Consider the following 15839-nt stretch of genomic DNA (forward strand, 5'->3'; position numbering starts at 1 on the left):
TCAACGTCGCGTAATCGATGTTTCCCGACCCATATAAAAGGCAAGCTGTAAGTGAACGCGCAGCTTAACGTCAGGTAATGCCGCAGCATTATTGGTGTAAGCAGGGATAGGGGGATTTACCGGGCTCATCCCCCTCTTCTTCTATTCCCCATAGATGGTACGGCTGCGCTCTCGCAAGTCTCATCCTTCCTACACCTCAACCAGCCAGAGAACATCGGTCTCGCGGCGGTTGGACCCGTGGCCCCACCTCTTCGTCGCTCACTGCCTTGCCACGCGCCGGCGGGAGCTGTCGCCGCGCAGGCGCCGTTAGGTTTCTTTGGCCGGCGTCTGTGTATCGCGCGCGCGTAGTCGTCGTCGCGTGTGTAAAGTGAGCCGTCACGCTCCGGGCTCCCGGAGAACCGTTACTCAGCGTCCCGCCCCTCTCTACCGCTGCCCCGCCCACCACGCGCTCCAGTCCCCATCCAGCATCCGCGGCAGTGGCAGCAGGAGAGAGTGCGGCTTCCCCCGGGGGAGGAGGCCTCGGCACCAGCGGAGGTGGTAAGAGACGAAAGGGAACGGGAGGTACTATTTATGTGCACAAGCTATTTAGATGGAAAGGTCCGAACTCCCTCGTGTGTATAAGGGAAAGGACAGCGCCCCCCCCCCCTAACTATTATGAGGCCAAGGATTTCCTTCCCTCCCCCCCCCTAATAGTAGCAGCATTATATATCTAGAAAGGCCAAGGATACCCCATGTTCTCAGTTATTAAATCTATAGAGAGACTGATCTCCCCTCTTCTATTATATTGCTAAAGAAGCCCAGGTTTTCCTCCAACTCCCATTATATCTATCGAGCATGAAAGAGGTCCGCCCTATGCCCTAACCATTATACCTCTAGAGAGGCCAAGGGCATATCATTCTCCTAACATTAGGGGTGCCTTCTATCCACAGAGAGGTTAAAGATACCCCCACTTGGCCACCATTACGTTGCCGAAGAAACAAAGGAAGTCTTTTATTTTTCCACCGTTATATTTATAGCGAAGCCAAGGATACCCACTACTATATCTATAGCGTGCCTAAGATCCCTTTCCATGATATTCCCTGCTATTAATTCTGTTGAAACGGACATCTCGTATATGTCTATAGCGAGAGAATATATCTGATCTCATCATTTCATATCTATAGAAAGACATAGTATTCTCATGACGTCTATAGAGAGAAACGAAGACCCTTTGCTCTCCTGTGCTCATATAGAGAAAGCACCCCCCCCCCCCCCCCCGCAAGCTTTGTCAGGTGGGCTTTGCTTATCGATACGTTTTTTTCAATCCTGTTCTACATAGGTTAGTAAACGGCCTACCTAATAGGAGACTATGACAGAAGGTTGTTTAAGTGAGGAACTGGTTAAGCCACACAACTCCAGAGAGTGGTGGTCAGTAGCATTCAGTTTGGTTTAGGTAGACTGAGCAATGGTGTATCTCAGGGTCTGTTGGTAGGTATAGTTTAAGTGGCCAGCTCAAGGGCCACAAACAAGCCAGGTTTTTGGAATATCCACAATGACTATGCATGAGAGATTTAAATGCCCTGCCTGCATTGTATGCAGAACTATCTCATGCATTGTCATTGTGGATAACTTGAAAACCTGGCCTGTTTGTGGCTCTTGAGGACTGGAGTTGGCTGCCTGTTTAGTATATTTATTGGTGACATTGTAAAAGAACTTTAGAAAACAGTATATTTGAGGGTAATCATGTCTGATGATCTCAAGGTGGATAAGGCAATGGCAAAAGCCAGAAAGATGCTTGGGTTTAAAAGGTATGAACTCGGCATATTCTTTTTAGAGAAGGTGGTAGATACATGGAATAGCCTACTAGTGGAGATGGTGGAGATGTGGACAGTACCTGAATTCAAGAAAACACAGGAGATCTCTTGAGGGAGTGGTAGGAATTGAGTAGTTGGCTTGGATGGGCAGACTGGATAGACCATATGGTCTTTTTCTGCTTTCATGTTTCTATATCTACAGATGAATCAAGAACCTATAACTGGGTAGAGAGAGAGAGATGGAAAAATGAATGAAGGACCCAAAAGAATTGCAAGAAGGGTTGTTGGTTTGGAAACTGTGCTCCAGTGTGAAAAAGTGTAAAATGATCTATGGGGAGTGCAGAAATCCTAGCTACTTGTCAAGTAGGATAGGATCTGGAAACTTAGAGGAAAGGGATCTAGGAGCTTTTATCTGTTACTTGAAGGTGGCCAAACAATGTAATAAAGCAACTGGGAAAGTATGTTGGGTGTATAAGATGGGTTGTCCTCAGTCACAAGGAAATATGTTGGCCTTGTATAGGTCACTAGTGAGACTGTACCTTGATTTTGGTGTTTAGCTGTGGAAGCTATACGTTGTGAAGACATTGTCCTACTTCAATCTTCTCAAACTTAGGGTCTTGTTTACTAAGCATTTCCCCATAGACACAGAATGGTAGAAAAACCTCAGTAAATCAAGCTTTTAGAATGTAAGCCCTCTTGGGCAGAGAGCTACTGACTGTATAACTCATCTTGAGCTTGGATTTGGAAAGGTGAGTTATTAAAGCTAAAATTCAAATCCATATGCGCTACTTAAATGATACCAGGTCTGCAACACAGATCCTTTAGAGAAGCTTAAGCATTTAAAATATACTCACTGAAGGAGAGAAGGGAAAGAGGAGATGTAACAAACATTGATATAGTTGTGCTCATAAATTGCATATCCCTGGCAGAATTTGTAAGATGTGTAGCATTTTAAGAAAACATGAGTGATCAGACAAAACGTCTTATTTTTAATGTGTTTAAAATTATTTATGCATCACAGAATAGCACAATCATTAAACCATAGCAATAAAATAAATAATAGAATGGTTCTATTCAAAAGTTTGCATACACTATATTAAGAACTAAGGGTATTGCCTCTCTTGCGTCAGTGATGGCTTGCAGTCTTTTGTAGTAGTTGTGAATGAGGCCCTTTATTTTATCATGTGGTAAAGCTGCTCATTTCTCTTGGCAAAAGCCCTCCAACTTTGGTTGTCTAGTATGAACTGCATGTTTCAGATCTCCCCAAAGTGGCTGAATGAGGTCAGGAGACTGGCCACTCCAGAACCTTCACTTTCTTCTGCAGCCACTGAAGGGTCAACTTGGCAATGATCCAAAACATAAGGCCATGTTGGAAAGTCCAAGAGCACCCCATGCGCAGCTTCCTGGCTAACAAATATATATTCTCCTCCACTATTTTCTGATAAGATGCTGCATTCATCCTGCCATCAATTTTGACTAAATTCCCTGTGCCGATGTAGCTCATGCACCCCTAAAACAGCAGAGATCCACCTCCATGCTTCACAGTAGGAATGGTGTGTGTTTCTTCATTAGCCTTGTTGACTCCTCTTCAAGCATAGCATTTATGGTTGTGAACATAAAGTTCAGTTTTATCATCATTCCAAATTTTGTTCCAGAAGTTTTGAGGCTTCTCTAGGTGATGTTTGGTGTGCTGGTGCAGCAATGGCTTTTTTGGCAAGTCTACCATGCAACCCATTTTGTGTAAGCATCTCCTTTTTGTGCATGCTGGAAAAACCCACACTACTTTGTTTCAGAGAAGCCTGTATTTCAGAAGTTTGCTTATGGGTTTTTCTTTGCATCCCAACAACTTTTCCTGGCAGTTGTCTGAAATCTCTCTTGGTCTACCTGACTGTGGATTGGTATTAACAGAATGTAGAATTTCCTTCTTATTGATCAGTTTGAACAGTACAGATTGGCATTTTCAAATCTTTGGATATCTTTTTATATCCTTTATCCTGACTTATAAAGTCAAACTACTTTTGCTCACAGATCCTGTGACAATTCTTTTGCTTTCCCCATGTTTCAGTAACCACCAAACAGGCCAATACAGTAAGGTTTGAGGGAGAGTGGGCGAGTGCCCGCTCTCCCGGCATGCGCCCAGGCCAGTGTCCTGTAAAACAAAATATTTAAATTAGGGCCCGCGGTAAAAAGAGGCGCTAGGGACACTAGCGCGTCCCTTGCTCCTCTTTTGACAAGTGTCAGCTGTCAGCGGGTTTGACAGCCGTCGCTCAATTTTGCTGGCGTCTGTTCTCAAGCCTGCTGGCAGCCACGGGTTCGGAAACCGGACGCCGGCAAAATTGAGTGTCCGGTTTTCGAGCCGCGGGCTGATTTTAAATTTATTTATTTTTTAACTTTTGGGACCTCCGACTTAATATCGCCATGATGTTGGAGGGTGCACAGAAAAGCAGTTTTTACTGCTTCTCCGTGCGCTTACCCGGCTCCGGCAGAAATTAACGCCTACCTTTTGGGTAAAATGTGCTTGGCTGCATATTTTACTTACTGTATCGCGCAGGAATGACTAATAGGGCCATCAACATACATTTGCATGTTGCGGGCGCTATTAGTCTCGGGGGGGGGGGGGTTGGACGCGCGTTTTCGACACGCTATTACCCCTTACTGAATAAGGAGCGCATTGTACTGTATCTGCCTGAAAGTTAGTGCAGCCCTGGATAAATGCGCAAGGGTTTCTCAAGAGCTAAGAAACTCATTGACTATTTATACCCAGACACTAATTACAATCCAGGCATTGCCATTTCAGCCTGTGTCAACTTGAATGTATCGTGTTTTTTGCGCCATAATACGCATCTGACCAAAAAACGCACCTAAGGTTCAGAGGGGGAAAACTAAAAAAAAAAAAAAAATGGTGTGCTAAAAAGGCTCTGTTCCTGGTGTCTGTGCATCTTATGGAGTGATGGGTGTGCATACAACTTTTTTTTTGTCCCAGTTTCGTTTTCGGGTCTGGGGAGGGCCATTTCGGTCCACTCCCTGGATCAGAAAACTTTTATCATACTATTTTGTGAAAAAAAAACAAAAAACCCCAACCCTTCAAATTTAATTAACTACAACCCCCCCCCCCCAAAGACTTGCCAAAAATCCCTGGTGGTCCAGCGGGGGTCCTGAGAGGGATCTCCCCTTCTCGGGCATTCGGCTGCCAGTAATCAAAATGGTGCCGGTGGCCCTTTGCCCTTACTGTGTGACGGGCTACCGGTGCCATTGGTCGGCCCCTTTCACATGGTAGGAGCAATGGACGGCTGGCGCCATCTTAAAAAATATGGTATATTATTAGCCCAAACATTCAAGGGTATGCAAACGTTTGAACAGGACTATTATTTCCTTTAGTACTATGGTTTGTTTAATGATTGTGCTATTTCAAGAAAAATATTAACATGATTAATAAAGGTCTTTTGTCCATACCATCTGTGAAATCGGCATACTTATCTAGAGTTAGAGAGCTTTATTGATAGCTGGATCTACACTGTGGAATTCTATTCCAATAGAACTCAGATTGCAGGCAGATTATCAAGCTTTAAAAAAGGAGTTAAAAACTTGGCTTTTCAGGCAGGTGTTTGGCGAGGAAGTATATTGATAAATCAATCGTCATTCACTTATTTTTATTTGCATATTTTAGTATTTATCTTTTGTACTTTTTATTGCTTTTTAAGAATGTGAAAATATATTTTCTTAAATGTAAGTTTTATGTTATATTTTACTGCTTTTTGTTTTATTGTAAACTGGTATGATTGTATTCAGAATATCGGTATATAAATATTACAAATATATTCTGTGATGTACAATTTAATTTTAAACACATTAAAAATAACAGGTGTGTTTGGTCTGATCACTCATGTTTTCTTAAAATGCTACACACCTTACAAATTCTGCCAGGGGTAGGTAAATGTGTGAGCACAACTGTATTTAGCAGGCTTCAATTAAGTGGAAGGTATTTTCTATTTAAAAAGTGGATGGAAATAGGCCCAGAGGAAATACAAGGCAATATTTCTTTAGGGTGAGTATGTAGAGTCACTACTTGCAGACAGGTCAATACAGTAAAGTGCGGCCACGGTTACCCTGTTTCTAACCCGCCTTTTACTCACAATTTGGCCGCGTTAGCCCAACCCATGATTCACTGTCCCCTTTAACCCATTCTTACCGCCTCTTTAAATCAACGGGTAACCCCTTCCGCCCGCGGCATGTATATTAGATGTAAACGATCGGATTAGCTATTCCCCCCCCCATTCAGTAACGCGCGCCCCAACTATCGCCTTTTTAACCTGGCGTTTAGCCGCGTGTTTAACCTGCTCATTTACTGCCTACCCCTACCCCTGCGTTAGAGGCAGGGGTAAGGGTAGATGGCACACTTTCCCCCAAAAGGAAACCTAAAATCCCCTCCTCCCGAAGCTACTCGACATGTTATCAACTTACTTTTTGTTGCTTTCAGCCCCTTCAACCTTCTCTGCCGTCCTCTGGAGGGGGCAGCCGGCGGCGAAAGCGACTTGCAGCGGTCCCCCCCGCGAAGGTCCCGGTTCTCCTGGGAGCCAGCTCGAAAGCGGCTTGCAGCGGTCCCCCCCCTCCCGCGCAGGTCCTGGTTCTCCTGGGAGCCAGCTCGACTTCTGGCTGACAGCTAAACCCCCCCCCCCCCCCCAAGACTGCTGAGTTACGGCCTTAGAAGCGAAGCCCAAATTGACGGGCGCTCAAGCCAATGAAAGCACAGGGACGGGCGGGCGTGACACATGCCGTGACGTCACGCCCGCCCTTCCATGTGCTTTCATAGGCTTGAGTGCCGATCAATTTGGGCGCTCAAGCCCATGAAAGTACGCTTTGCTTCACTTCCAAGGCCGTAACTCAGCAGTCTTTTGGGGGGGGGGGTTAGCTGTCAGCCAGAAGTCGAGCTGGCTCCCAGGAGAACCGGGACCTGCGCGGGGGGGACTGCTGCAAGCCGCTTTCGCCGCCGGCTGCCCCCTCCGGAGGACGGCAGAGAAGGCTGAAAGGGCTGAAAAACAACAAAAGGTAAGTTGGTACATGTCGAGCTGCCTCGGGAGGAGGGGATTTTAGGTTTTCATGGGTTAAAGTTGGGATCCACTTCCTGGTGCCTGTCATTTCAAATGACATTTGAAATGACAGATACCAGCGCACCCAGGATACTGTATAGGCGCTGTATTAAGCGCCTGCCTAACGCATTTGCAAGCTATTTAAATACAGGATCGAGCGGTAGGTGAGCAGGACTGTGCGTGCGGCAAACGCGGGTGCACCCGGCACTAACGCAGCTCTTCCTACCGCTCCTTACTGTATCGGTCCGAGAGATTGTATCAGCACTTGGTTATTACCAATGTAAGCAGACTTGGGAAAGACGTAAACCAATAGTGGTAAGGATGGGGAGAGGAGAGCAGTAGGTTAAAAAATGGGATGGAGGCCTGGATGTAGAAGTAGTTATGGAAACCTATATACAAATTGCCTGGCATGCTAGAGAGCCAAAAGAGGTAGAAAACTGCTCCAAAGAAAAGGCAGTATGGTCAACCAATATAAAACTGTAGCAGCAGTGTTCTAATGCATTCTTAAATATAATTGAAGGGATTAGGGGTAGTGCACTTAACATACGGCTGCAGGCTACACTTCCTATTGAAAAAATGGAGCATTCCCTGTACATACCCAGATCAGTCCAGACTTTTGGGTTTTGTATCCCTGCCAGCAGATGCTACATGTATGCTTGTTCCATGTGTCCGAGGAGTGTAAATCTGGTGGTCCAGATACCTCCCCTTCACGTGGTGGCTGCAAGCTCAGGTTGGCTGGTTTCTGACTGTCCTTTTTTATTTTCTCTTTGGGCAGCTCTGTGTTCCAGCCTAGGCAATTTGGATAAAGTTTAAAAAACAAAACAAAAAAAACTTTATAAAGTCAGATCACATCTTTGTTTTGTGGAGCGGTTAGAAAAAAGGTTCTTAGACATCTAAGGCTACGATTGCGAGGTGGCTTGAGGCCATTGGGTTGACGTACATAGGGTTGTCCGGTTCCTGAGGGTTTGCGAGCCCATTCCATGTGCACTCAGGTGGCCTCGTGGGCAGAGGCGCAGTTGGTTTTGCCGCAAGGAAATTTGCAGGGCTGCAATTTGGAAGTCACTGCATACTCTTGCAAGGCTGTATCTGGATGTGGAGGATCTGGAGTCCTTGTCTTTTGGCGAGAGTGTTTTGCAAGTGGGACTCTCCAGGTACCCATCCTAAGTAGGGAGCGTTGGTACATCCCAGGAGTCGGAACTGATCTGGGTACGTACAGGGAAAGGAAAATTTATTCTTACCTGCTAATTTTCGCTCCTGTAGTATCGCAGATCAGTCCAGAACCCACCCGATATGTTGAGGTGGAGAGAGGTCTGCTCGTTCTCGGTATGGAATACAGATTCTTTTATATAAAAGAAAAAGTAAAGTTAATGTAAGTTGGTTTATTGTTTGCTGTTTTAAGCTTGGGTATAGATCAATACTGAGGAATTGCAGATGGCATATGGGATTATGCAGCAGTATCAGTTTAAACTTTCTCTGCCTCTATCTGCTAGCAGGGATGCAAAACCCAGGAGTCTAGACTGATCTGTGGTACTACAAGAATGAAAAATAGCAAGTAAGAACCAATTTTCCTATATCCTGCAGGTGGTTGTTTGTAGGACTGATACCTGGGAGATATTCTAGGCAGTAGGAGGCAAGGCTGATGGTGGCAGCTAAAACACAAAGCCATTCTGCTGCTCCAAGAAGCCTGACATGCCCCATGTTTCGACAAATGAATTGATTTAGTCAGTGGTCACTTGCACATTCTCTACAAAAGAAAATAAACACTAAGAAATATGAAAATATATAGAAAACACCAATACAAAAACACCTTACACCCTACCCCTCTATGAGCCATATCTGGCTTCTTTGAGCAGTGGCATTGATGTCTTTTGACTGCATACCTAAGAGGGGTACTTATTTATTTATTTTTTTTAGTGTCTTTGATATCTATTATAGATTGAAGTGGTAAGTGATTTGAGCTGTGATGCTGATTTTGTCTGAAGCCCATAGTGAGCAAGAGAGAATAGATAATACATCATACGTTTTGTCTGATAACCATGTTCTGAAGTGTATTGTGATATCTTTTTACACCATTTCTATATTGATCTGCTTTGGAGGTGTCTACTCTTTTTTTTTTTTTTTTTTTTTTTTTTTTTGTGTATGTCATTCACAGTACATTTACTTTTTAGCTGGATTTGCTTCATGTTCAGGTAAGGTTTTTAAGGGACAGTTTTCAGCAGATACTGAGTAGAAATTACGAAATACAGTAAGTTGGCAAGTGTCCAAAAAGATCACAAATGTTTTTTGGAGGGCAACAGCGGGACCAACACACAAAGAGAACAAATTTTATAGCTTGATTTTCCAGCCTCTGATACCTACTGATAATTGGGAAGTTTATGCTCTGCTCAATTGCTGTGTAATAAGAGTGAGGGTGGCTGGATTTTTGGTGAGCTAGATGTTTGGAGTGGTTATGGAGCAGAGCTAGGAGATGGATAATGCTCTTGTAAGATAAGGTAATCAGCAGTGGACAGTGCAGAGGCGTGTGCATGATCTTCTTGCTTTGCACATGAAAGGTTTGTGCAGGAGTCATGTGGTGCCCCAAAACCAAATATCAGGGAGCCCTTGTGCATAGGAGAGCTTTTTTTTTTTCTTATTTCTTTGTATCTGGCTCTCATCTAGTCAAAGTCCAAACTTTCTCCTTTCTCATCTATCTCTTACTAGGGAGCCATCTTACATGGCTTCCTCATTAGTAAACTGAGACTTTAAAGCTTTTCCCTATGCTAGTCTATAATTGGACTGCAAGTGACAACGAGCAGTACCTGATTTAGTTGGCTTGGGCAACAAGAAGACATTTGGCCACCAAATCCCCCTGTTGATTATATTTCTCTTCTGAGCAACTGAAAGCTTTTTTTTTTTGTGCCATTATGTGCTGAATTGCATGCCAGTGTCTGTAGGCAGGTGTCCCCATGTGGCATTGTTTGATCTTTACTGCATTGGAATTGTTGCTAGGCTGGCAAATGGTATTAGAGCCGAATGTTTTCTGCCACCATATTTCTTATAGGTGCCTGGGCTGCTTGCAATGAAAAGGTGCCAACAGAACTATGGAAATGTGGTTACAAATTGCTGAGTTATCTCAGTGATGAGTTCCTGTAGTATGGAATACCATGTTCAGTGCTGATACTTTGTGAACCCCATGTATAATAATGAGAATTACAAGTTCTTAGCATGATACCCTTATTTAATTGCAGTTACTGTTTCTCATACAAGAATGTCTCAAACAGAACTATTTATACCAGTGTACAAACTAGGAACAATAGGACTAATTCAGAATAGTGTGTGTGTGTATGAAATAGTAAGTGAACTGGTTTCTGTTGTACATTTCATTGGCTAATAAAAAATCAAGTACTTAAAAAAATTGGGTAACAAGTAAATTACCTTGCAAGGTAAATCTGAATGATTTTAGGCATCTAGTCCAATATAAAGGTCCAAGAGTTTATTTTAAAATATTTCTATTCTGTCTTTCTTATATTCAGGGTGGATTACAAAAATACACTCATATTTTATATTATAAATAAGTCAGATTATAACATAAAATATGAACACAATATAAAAAAATCTCTAAAACAAAGGGTCAAATAACAGATTAGTCACTGAAGTCTATCTTAATAAGGTGGGTTTTCAGATAATTTGATTTTTCAGTATTGTCTTCACCATAAAAATTTGTAGGAACTCCTCATTCTACAATCCAAAGAAATTTGAAAGGACTTAAGTCATCTGTCTGAACATGGTTACAAAACCCAAGTCTAAACATTCGGGGCTTCATCTATCTAGTCTATGAATGGAAAAGGTTGATTACATTAACTATCCAGGCACAATTGTCCTGCAGAGATCACCCAAGAGCAAACTGGAACTTAATCTACAAAGTCAAAGAACCCCAGACTAACCTCTAAAGATCTACAGGATTTGCTTGCTGCAGCTGATATCATGGTTCATACATTAGCCATCAGAAAACAACTGATTGGAAATGGTGTTCATGGGGAGAATAGATAAGAAGAAACCAATGCTCTCCAAAAAGAACATTGCTGCCCACCTCAAGTTTATGGGTCATCCAGTTGCTCTTTGGCAATTTTTAGAATAATGTTCTCTGGACTATTTGGTCACATTGACAGACTGCCTTCCAAAAGTATAAATTTAAATTTGTTATACCACCTATACAAATTCATGAGGCCTAAGCGGTTTACAATAAAAACAAGGAAATACATTAATATGAGTAAATAAAATAGTAATTTGAGTGTTGTACACAAAGGGGCTGATGTAATAAGGTGCGCTGAAGCTGCTGTGGGTTTGTACATGCGTTTTCCCACGCAAAGCCCTATATGGGGATGTAATAAGAGGTTTGTGCATGGGGGGAAAAGCGCATAGAAACGCGCTCATAGACCCATGGTTTTTCCTGTGCGAATGCATGCTAATGGCATGCAAAGGGATTAGCTAATCATAGGCAATGCAAGGAGCTGTGCTAGTGTGGGTATTTTAATGCAGGTTTTTTACCACCATGGTCAGGGCACGAGCTAAGTGTCGGCGCCAACTTGGGGGGGGGGGCGGTTATGTCTGCATCCAAATGTCCTGAAAACCACCTAGCTGAGCACCTATCTCTGCATCTGAGTGACCAGTTTAGCTAGGAGCTTTTCTGGGCGTCAGAACGTATAGGTTTGCGACCAAGAAAGTGCCTAGCTCAGTGCCCGAGCAGCAACGGCATCTAGGCGCTTTACTGGGTCGCAGATTATGCCGTCGGGCGCCCAGAAAGGCACCTAGCTACCATTGCCGCTCAGGTGCAACCAAGTAAGCACCTAGCTCAGCACCTGAGCGGCAATGGTAGCTAGGCGTCTTTCTGGGTGCCCGATTGTGCAGATTTTTCTGCCAAAAATAGATCACGAGCGGCCTGATAAGCGCCTGGCTAAGCACTTATCTCTGCTTCCGAGTGGCCAGCTTTTCACGGCGTCCGAGCTAGGCACTTCCCTGGGCAGATATACACGTCCAGAAGAGTGGCAAGATTGTTCTGAATTATCACCATGAAAATATTTGCCCTGTTCTCTGCAGCACTGTTAATTGAAATAGTAAAATTACTTTCCAGGGTCAAACTTTCACTTAATAGGGAGACCTGTTCGCTCACTCACTCACTTGTATGCTCAGATTATCGGTGTGGGTTTTGAGTGCGGATGCAGCTGCTTATTACATGGGCTCAGTACCACGCTTAGGTACATGCATTTTTCCATACATGTGAGGATTTCTGCGCGCACGTCATTTGCATAATTAATTTTTTTACGTCCTGTGGAAGCTGCAGCTTCAGCTGCTCATGGGGATCAAAACCTGCATACATGAGCGCCTGTTTTACCGCGGGTCTTATTACATCAGCCCCATAGTAAGCTTTAAAAATCAAACAGAATAGTAAAAGCAAGAGTTAAAATTAAAATTAAAGGAACAGTGGAATGGGGGATTTTATTATAGGGAAGCCACAATTTTGTAGATGTGGAATTATAGACGGAGGAACATAAGTATTTTTTTAGGGCTTTTTAAAATTTGGTTATTTGATATTAAAAGGAGAGAGTTGGGAACTGAGTTCTATAAGATGGAACCTGCCACTGAAAATGCATGTTTTCTTAAGTCTAGTCTGGCCATCTTGATTGTTGGAATTTCTAGGAGGCATTTATCCTGTGAACATAATTGATGTGACTGTTGGTATAATTTTAGGTTAGAACAGAGCTATATAGAAGGGTTGTAAATCAGATTGTGGATGATTGACAACACTTTAAAGTGAATACGTTTTATTGGTAGCCAGTGAGAGTTTGGAGGATGGGAGTAATATGATCTGTGAGGAGTTACAAATGAGACGGGCAGCAGTATTTTGGACTAATTGTAGCTGACGGAGTGCGATATCTGGGAGACCTAGAAAAAGGGAATTACAGCAGCCGAACTGTAAGAACCTCCTGAGTGCCAGGCATGGTGGTGGAGGTATACTGGTATGGATCTGCTTTACTGTATCGGGATCTAAACTGTTTGCCATCAGGGATGGAACCATGAATTCTGCTTTATAGCAAATTTAGGATATCAGTCCATGAACTGAAGCTGAGCTGAAAGTGGGTGATGTAACAAGACAACCCTAAACATTCAGAATGGCTGAAGAGATTTTGTATACTGGATTGACGAAGTCAGTCCTGACCTAAACCCTACTGAAATGACCCGAAGCCCTTAAATGTTAGTTAAACTAGTTTTATATGGAAGAATGGGCCAAAATTCCTCAAGGGCGATGTGAAAGTGATCAGTAATTACAGAAAATGTTTAGTTGAAGTTATTGCAGCTCAAGGAGGTGCCACCAATTGTAAGTGAAGAGTTCATATGCTTTTTATAGAAGGATACTTCTTGAATGAATCTATTTTCCTGGCTCATAACTGTTCATGAACATTTCCATCAGGAACTTGTCCAGCCCTCTTTTGAACTCCACTGAGGTGGATACAAAAAAGTTGTGCTCAGCATGGCACACACTTTAACCCTCTGTGCTCACATTTTTTATGCGCAAACTTGCCAGTGCAGCAAGGAGTTGTGCATACAACATTGTGCATTTGAGTTGGCACCCTCAAATGGAAATTCCTTCCTAAAGATGGCATTAGGTGCTACTCACCATTGTAGAGAGGTGCGCTGGATTATCTCCTGTTTGCTTAGTGTTGGAAACTTAACTTCTAGTCCAAGGTGGAATACATTTTCCAGCTCTAGTGTCAGTCTACAGGTGGAAACTGGAGTTTTGGTGCCAGGACTTGTAGTTGGGATTTAATTTTATATTTAAAAGTATTTACCTGCCACTCCTAATGGTTCTGGGTGGGGTACAGTAAAACAAACAAGATTAAAAGAAAATGAACACCAACAAGTACAATGTTAATGTCTATTAGACAACTTTAAGCATGTCTTAGTATGTCTGTGTCATCTAGTCTGCCCATTCACACTAAATGCTCAGCTCTACAATTTCATCTCTCATTCAGAGCCCCTGTGCATGCTTCATGTTCTTTTGAATTCATATACTGTTCTTGCCTTCACTACCTCCACTGAGAGATTGTTCCATGCATCTACTATCCTCTGTAAAGCAGGGCTTCCCAAACTTTTAGCCAGTGTGACCCCATTTTAATATTCAAAAATTATTCTAGAGGTTGGTAAAAATAAATTAGCGTCTACTTCCCCTCCAACAATCACTCCTATTATCCTCCCCAACACTCCAGCTGATCCTCTCAATATTCACCTTATCCAGTTGATTTTCTCTCAACCTCCACCTCCTCCAGAAGATCTTTCAACCTCTGCCCTTCATGCCGATGCCCTCTTACATCACCCATCCTCTTACTCCCTCCAGCATGTTTTACATCTCCAGCTTATTCTCTCATTCCAAGCCCTTCTTGTAGCCCCTGACTGATCCTCCCCATCCTGTCTTGCTCAATTCTGAGTCTCACTGCCTCCCCCCACATCCCTCTTAGCTGATCCCCTTTCACCCTCAGCTCCTTTCTTACATCTCCCAGTTTCTTCTCACCCTCTATACCCATTCTTTTGCCACCTGATCCAATTCTCAAACCCCTTCTGCATTTGATCCCTCCCTTCAAACAGCTCCTCCTCCAAACATACGCCTGGCAAGGGTCGGCAGCAACTTTTTCCTTTGGACCCCATGCCAAAGGTGGAAGAAAACTAGTGGGAAGATGGGGGCAGATTGACAGGAGCAACTTTTCTTTTCAGTAGGTTTAGTGGTGGTTGAGGGGAGAGGGACCAATGGCAGTTTTCACCGCTTTGTGCATACTTAGCCCCCTCCTTGCCTTATGGCTGAACCTAAGCCTGATGATCTGCAAATGGCAGCTGCATTACTAATGAAAACCAGCATGGAGCCAGTGAGGTAATAAAAGTTCACAGGCCCTACAACAGCCCGATATTCGTCCTTATGCAGGGCTTCCTGTTACTACAGAAACTGGGTGGATGCTGGCCCCATGATGACGTGCACTACTAATGCTGCTGCTTCAGTGCCTGAAAAGCACTGGCATATGAGGCACTTGTGACCCCATTTGAGGTTCTGATCCCCTGTCTGGGAAGCCCTGCTGTAAAGAAATCTTTGCTTAGGGTAGACTCAGGAGTGATCTTTATCCCAGGACAAGCAGGATGCTAGTCCTCGCATATGGGTGACTTCGCTGACTGAGCCCTATCACGGGAAACTTTGTCAGTTTTAGAAACTTTTGACTGGCACACTGAGCCCACTGAGCATGCCCAGCATGCCATGATCCCTCGAGCCACAGGGGTCTCCCTTCAGTCTTCGTTTTTCCGCACTACAGTTAGCATCGCGGAGAAGGAGCCCTGTGTGAACATCTTCACACAATCTTGTGTAAAAAAACAAATTAAAATCCCTCACTTCTCATTCCCCACATTGGGGTCTCTCTTCGACCACTGGCCGGTGAGTTAAATTCTTTTTTCTGACTCTGTTCAAGTTTTAAAAATTTTTGGTCAGAAAGCCATTGATGGCTGTCCCGGTTATTATGGCCACAGGATTTAAAAAATGCCCTAAATGTAATCGAACTATGTCGATTACTGATCCACACCTTGAGTGTGTCTTATGTTTAGGGCAATCTCATGACGTTTTTTCGTGTCCAAAATGCACGGAAATGCCCACCAAAGGAAGAAAGGCACGCCAGGAAAAGATGGAACACCTTTTCCACATCTAGCTAATGCCTTCCACGTCAACGTCAACTCATTCATCTCCGGCCGGAGCATTGAAACACTTAGTTATTCAAAAACATCAAGTGGAGGGCTCGAGAGACTGGTTGTCACCGACCCCCATCGGTGGCATCATCAAAATCAACATCCGGGCTTGAAAAAGCCACAGAACATCGTTTAAAGCATCGACACACTTCGATTCTGGAGGCCCTGTTATCACCAGAACAACCAGTGATCAAAAGTCCTTGTC

General features: G+C 43.6%; 1 protein-coding gene across 1 annotated transcript in view; it reads left to right on the forward strand.

Annotated features, from left to right (window-relative positions):
- Positions 1-267: 267 nt before the first annotated feature.
- UBA1 (ubiquitin like modifier activating enzyme 1) overlaps positions 268-15839 on the forward strand; it is a 265897-nt gene continuing 250325 nt past the window's right edge. Inside the window, exon 1 of the mRNA XM_029610608.1 lies at positions 268-537. The gene's annotated coding sequence lies outside the window, so the exon portion shown is untranslated. The remainder of the gene's footprint in view (positions 538-15839) is intronic.

Source organism: Rhinatrema bivittatum, chromosome 1, assembly GCF_901001135.1.
Source record: "Rhinatrema bivittatum chromosome 1, aRhiBiv1.1, whole genome shotgun sequence".
NCBI lineage: Eukaryota > Metazoa > Chordata > Amphibia > Gymnophiona > Rhinatrematidae > Rhinatrema > Rhinatrema bivittatum.